At 45.4% G+C, this 6,000-nt stretch overlaps 1 long non-coding RNA gene across 1 annotated transcript in view; it reads right to left on the bottom strand.

Moving 5' to 3' along the window:
• Positions 1-308: 308 nt before the first annotated feature.
• LOC144240958 (uncharacterized) overlaps positions 309-6,000 on the bottom strand; it is a 73,677-nt gene continuing 67,985 nt past the window's right edge. The window contains exon 3 of the long non-coding RNA XR_013337899.1: positions 309-628. This is a non-coding gene — a long non-coding RNA (uncharacterized LOC144240958). The remainder of the gene's footprint in view (positions 629-6,000) is intronic.

The following is a 6,000-nucleotide window of genomic DNA, read 5'->3' as shown; positions in this document are numbered from 1 at the left end:
AGGAGGTGAGGAAGCAGGAAGGGGAGAAGAGGGCAATAAAATCTGATCCATAATCTTTTTTTTACATGCATCTAGCATGCAACCTGGTGGCTAAAAACAGGTATTTTATCTGTCCATGCCTACGGGGGGAGGGGCAGAACAAGGAGCATAGATATCGATTTCATTGCCACTACCACCATTATCCTAAATTTTGAAATAGTTGAGTGTACAAAAAGCATCATGTTGTGTGCTCTTTATTGGATGCATAGACCTATGTTTGTAGAAAGTTTTAATGGTTGCAAAGACAAATTGCAAAAATAATTCACTTTTTTAGAGATCTTGATACATCATCCTGCATTCTAATAAAATTTTCAATACTGGCTGTAATACAGGTGGTAATACTGCTTCCCATGGGATCCAGTGATTAAAACTCCTTTCTAATGTCCTAAAGTTAAGGTTAATGCACCAAAAAGCTGTAATTCACTGACATTTAATACTGGTTCGTGCAGATGAAAATTTTGGTAGCAGATGGAGGCTGTTGAGAAAGTTTTCTTTAAGCTTTGGAGTCCAGGCAGTTCATAGTATGTTTTCTTCCCATGCCCTTGGATCAGTGTGGTTCTGACACCTTCCTCACAGATACACAACGATTCTGGAAAGACAACAACAAAGTCGTGGAAATAATGGTATTATTGTTGAAGGGAGCCTTCAAGAGGTAATACTCTAACAAGAAATGAAACTTGAACTCTTTGAACTGAATTTTTCAGGAAAGCACTTCCAAACTCTTGAAAGGAAAACATCAAAGTTTGAAGGGCAGATATGAAAAAGACTCCCCCTCTTACACCAAAGTGACACAAATTCAACCTGACACACGTTTATGGTGAGTTTTGTGCGTCAGCGAAGATGAAACGGGAAAAGGCACGCGCTCGTCCTCAAGGAACGTATTACAATGATCTTCCAGCTGGCTGAGACCTTTGTTCCTGAATTATTGTTCCATTCTGTCCTCTGCCTACTCAGAAAGGACTGGGTGGTACTTGATTTTTAAAGGTGCTCTCTTAAGGTGCACAACCTCTCTCAAGATAATAGGAAACAAATTGTAACTATTACGAGAAAGCATTTTTTCACGGATCAGTTTGGCAAGACCAAGACGTTTAAAAATAGAACATGTTGGTAAGGGCGTGAGGTAATGGAAACTCTCATACATTTCTGGTGCAGGTGGAGAGAGGGATGGCCTCTACAGAAAACAACTCAGTGATATTTACCTAAAGTTTCAATGAATCTACAGTTGATCCAGCAACTCCACTTCTAGAAAGGTATCGCCCTTTACAAGTACTTTGCTCATTTGTGAAATGATGTATGTGAGATATACTTAGAGCACCACGGTTAAAACAGGAAGAGATTAAAAGCAACCTAAATGTCTGTCAATAGGGGATACGTCAATAGGTACACCCGTTAAGTGCATAATAAAAAGCTGTAATGGCTGAGGAAGCGTGGTATGAGCTCAGATGAAATCAGAGGCAGATATGTCCAGGAGGACAAAACAGGGCATCGGAAGGGTGCACGGTATATGTGTGGTGTCGTACGTCTGGCACAGGTGCATCAAATCTGCCCAGGGAACCAGAGGGCTTGGTCGCCAACAGTCTCGTTCACAAAGCTCATCCTTCTGAGAACCCCAACTCTGTCTTGATTCCATGAAAACCCCGCCTATCTCTGGGGGGTTGTGAAAACCAAATGTTCCTGGCTGATACTTTAGATCTACATGCGGTTCTTGGTCACCCTTTTGTGCCCTGCCCAAAGAGCCCCCGACACCCTGTGAGCGGCTGCCGTTGGTGCCCCTGGTGGCTGCTCCACTGTCCAGCCAGCTTTCAGCTTACAGAGACAAGACGGAGCACAAGCAGGCTTTGGAAGGGCCTGGGATTCAGGGTCTGGCCGCATCTGAAAATCTGCTGGACCAGCGGGTTTGGGTGTTTGTCGTTAGGAAGTAAACAGCTTGCAAGGAGGAAGGTCTGTGCTCTCGGCTCCAGCCAGAGAACCGAAGAAGACCCCGATGGGAAGCTGTGGACCTCATCTCCCCATTTCTTCCTGACCGCAAAGTGGTTCCAGGACCGTTAGAGCTGAAGCAGGCCTGGCAGCTTCTCAAATCTTCAGAAACTCCAATAATAAGTGTCTAAAGTGGTCTGAGTGGTAGAGGGTGGGTTCCCCAGGAATCAGCCTGCCCCAGTGCCTTTGTGGGAAACAGACACCAAAAAGGGCCCTGAGAGGGAACCCATGGGAAACAACCACACGTAAGATCACGAAGCTGGGACAGGCGGGCACAGGTGCCCCTGCCATGCAGCCCGAAGCAGTAAGGTTCAAGAGCAAGAGAAGCCTAAGGAATTTTGGATTACAAAAGCAAACAGACTGCCTGCTTCAACCTGTAGGAGTCAAGGATACTGAAAACTGGACCAAAAGTCTTCTATCCTTCAAGAGGACGCCTCCTGGGGCACCTGGGCAGCTCAGTCGGTTAAGCATCTGACTTTGGCTCAGGTCATGATCTCACAGTTGGTGAGTTTGAGCCCCACATCAGGCTCTCTACAGAGCCCGCTTTGGAGCCTCTGTCTCCCTGTCTCTCTGCCCCTCCTGTGCTCACACAGCTTTCTATCTCTGTCTCTCAAAAATAAACATTAAAAAAAAAAAGAAGAAGAAGGACGGCTCCTAAGATGTCAGGCATGTAGATCACACTCTTCTTCATGCATTCCTTCCCCACCAAGTCCAGTCCTGCCGAAGAGGTGGTTTGCAGGGACCGGTGAAATGCCAGCCCTCCCCTGTGTCAGCTGCTCCTAAAAACAGCATTTTCTTTTCTTGGCTACAGACACCTATCAGGATGTACCCGAGAGCCTCTGTCTACTATGCCAACAGAGTATAACGCTTACAAGAGGAAATAAATCTGATTACCTAAAGCAGAAGCCAAAACCAGAAGTAGGCTGCAGCTTCCAGCGGTGAAGCAAGGCTGGTTTTATGCAACAGACATTCTAGACGCTTAACAGAAAGTGAGAAGTCACTGCAGACGACTTCTCTAGGCTCCAGACTGGTCTCTCTGTTCATCTCTTCTCTGCCCCAGGCAGTCCCCATCTCTGCAGTAGGGTTTCCTTTCCCCAAAGCCCACTTTGACTGTTAATACAATAAAGAGGTTCTCCAGACATCACCTATGTTCCAAACTCTCAGCTTGGCTTTCAGAATTGTCTGAGTTGAAGCAGTATTTCCAGGACTATCTCCAGCTAAAGTCAAGGCAAGCAGGTTGACCCGTCTGTTCTCCAACCCCTTTCCATCTCTGTACTTATTGCCTGGCACCCACCCCACACTCACCATCATTTATCAACATCTTGCCATCTTTCAAAATCCAACTCAATGCCACTTCCTCCAGGAAGACCTCCTAATTCTCCCAGCCTTAAGTGCTCTCAAGTTCTTCTGAACTTCTGCAGGCCCTAGTTCCTCGTTCTCAGATGGCTTTGTACTATAGTCGCTTTCCAAATGGGCTATGTTCTCCCTAGGAGTTAGCGCTTTTGTGGATTTTCTGGTATCTCTCAGTACTCAGCATTACATTTCACATGTAATGTTAACTCGCAACATTTAGATTAGAAGAAGCCTGCCTTGAATTGCATCCCCCCCCAAATCATTATGTTGAAACCCCTAACCCCCAGTATGATGGTATCTGAAGGTGGGGCTTTGGGGAGATAATTACATTCAGATGAGATGGTGAAGACAGGGCTCTCACGATTGTATGAGTGCCCTTACCAGAAAAGAGACATGTTTTGTTTTTGTCTGTTATCCGTTTGGCCAATTTTTGTCTTTTGTTTGGAGAGTGTAGTCCTTTTGCTTTTAAAGTAATTAATATAAGGAAGAACTTTTGCTATATTGTTTCCTGTTTTCTGCCTTTTTTGTCTCTCATTTTCGCCATTGCTGCTTCTCTGTGTATGAAGTCGATTTTTTTGCAGTGAGCCCGATTCCCTTCTCATTTCTCGTTGTGTGTATCTGCTAAATGCTTTCTTTAGAGTTACCATGGGGATTACAGTTAGCATCCTAAATTTGTAACAGTCTAGTTTGAGCTGATACCAGCTTCACTTCAGCAGGGTACAAAGTCCTTACCACCCCCTCCCCCGTAAAGCTTTGTTCTCCCCTTGTGTTACTGATGGCCCAAAATAGCTGTCTATATATTGTGTGCCCCGTAACATGCATAGTTACCATTATTCTGTATGCATTTGCGCATTTGCCTCTTAACTTATGCAAGACATAAAAAGTGGAGTTACAAAACAAAACAAAAACAAAACTCTCTCTTCAAAATGCTCTCTCTCTCCCTCTCTCTCTCTCTCTCTCTGCTGTGTATGGACACAGAGAAGCCAACCGTCTGGAGCCTGGAGGAGAACTCTGACCAGAACCCAGCCACACTGGCACCCTGGTGTCAGACATCCAACTTCCAGAACTGTAAGAAAATAAATTCCTGTTGCCTAAGCCACACAGTCTATGGTATTTTGTTAGGGCAGCCTGGGCTAGCTGAGACAGGGCCTTAAGAGGTCCTCTGAGCCGGCCTTCTTATTTTACACGGTGATCCAAAGGGACACAGAGCAGAGCAGGGGTCAAAACCCAGCCGCACCCCCCCCCAAACTCTAGCCCATGCTTCTAGCAAGTATAACAAGCTTGCCAGATATCACAGAATGAATGAAAAGGCCCAAAGCAATAAGTATATTTTTCTTAAACATGTCTATACCTTTAAACTCTTTATCAAAGCTTTGAAATAACAAACCGAAGGTCCAAAGGGGCCTCCAGCAAGGTCTGAAATTGAGAATTGGGCTTACGAAACTTCCAGGGAGGAGAGGAAGGGGAGGGCTGCCTCTTTGGTTATAACAATATTATAATCACAGAGCTGTGAATTATGCAAAGGAGAGCACAGGGCAGGACTCACCACCTCACGAGATGTCTTGTACCAGTGCACAAACTAAGGCATTTCAGGGCTTGGCTTTCTGCTTCTGGCACTACAGTACACTCATCCACATTACAGCTCACAGAGGACTTCCACGTAGATGGTCTCGTGTAATCTAGGCCACGGCCAGTGCAGGAACGAGCATCTCTGTGGAGCTGATCACCTCCTAGAGCCTTAGTTTACATAAGTGACCAGAGTATAGTCACACAGCTGCTGAGTGTTGGACCTGAGACTGGAATACTCTCTCTCTCGCTCTTCCCTCCCCTGTGTGTGTGTGTGTGTGTGTGTGTGTGTGTGAGAGAGAGAGAGAGAGAGAGAGGGAGAGGAGAGTTGGGATGGGCTTGACCCCACTTCACTATATACTCCAGGACTACGTTCCAAGAAGTCCATGAACATTCTCCATTAGCTAGTAGCTGAAAGAAAACCAAACTTCTACTGAGGGACCTGAGTTTCAGCCCCCATTCTGTCACCAATTCACAGCTGACCAAGGCTAATTACTTAGTCTCTCTAGTTCCCAGTTTCTTCACCATGAAAGAAGTGTGTTGAATAGCTTTGTCTTTGATTCCCTTTCAATTCAGACAGTCGGTGATTTTCAGAATTAAACAGGGTTAGATAAAAGAGCAGGCCAACTCACTTCCAAAAAATTCTGATCCCTGGACCGGGTGCCCAGGAGGAAGACATTATTCATCATGCATCCTCCCCACACTCTCCAAGTGGGGAGGGGGAGACAAGAGCTGCATCTGGTCTGAATGCAACGGGAACTGAAGCCTGTCCTAATGCTCTCGTTATGAGACTCCGCTGTAGCCCAGCATGCCAACGTGGTCAACTTGGCTTTGGAGGTAAATCAAAACCAAGTATGCAGAAGATCAAAAGCTTTACTCCACAGAGACCAACAAAAGGCACACTTCCCAGACACTCTTCCCTACAGAATTTAAGATCTTCTGATATCTTGCCCAATTTAGACCCCAAACCCTAATAATTTCAGGCTGGAAATAGTCCTAGATCAATAAATACCCAAATCATGGTAAATCAGAAAACAATGTTCACAGTACTGAAAATCTCTTTAA

Source organism: Crocuta crocuta, unplaced genomic scaffold (assembly GCF_008692635.1).
Source record: "Crocuta crocuta isolate KB4526 unplaced genomic scaffold, BGI_CrCroc_1.0 scaffold197, whole genome shotgun sequence".
NCBI classification, from domain to species: Eukaryota; Metazoa; Chordata; class Mammalia; order Carnivora; family Hyaenidae; genus Crocuta; species Crocuta crocuta.
The sequence above is the reverse complement of the archived record's forward strand: the minus strand, read 5'-3'. Positions and strand labels throughout refer to the sequence as shown.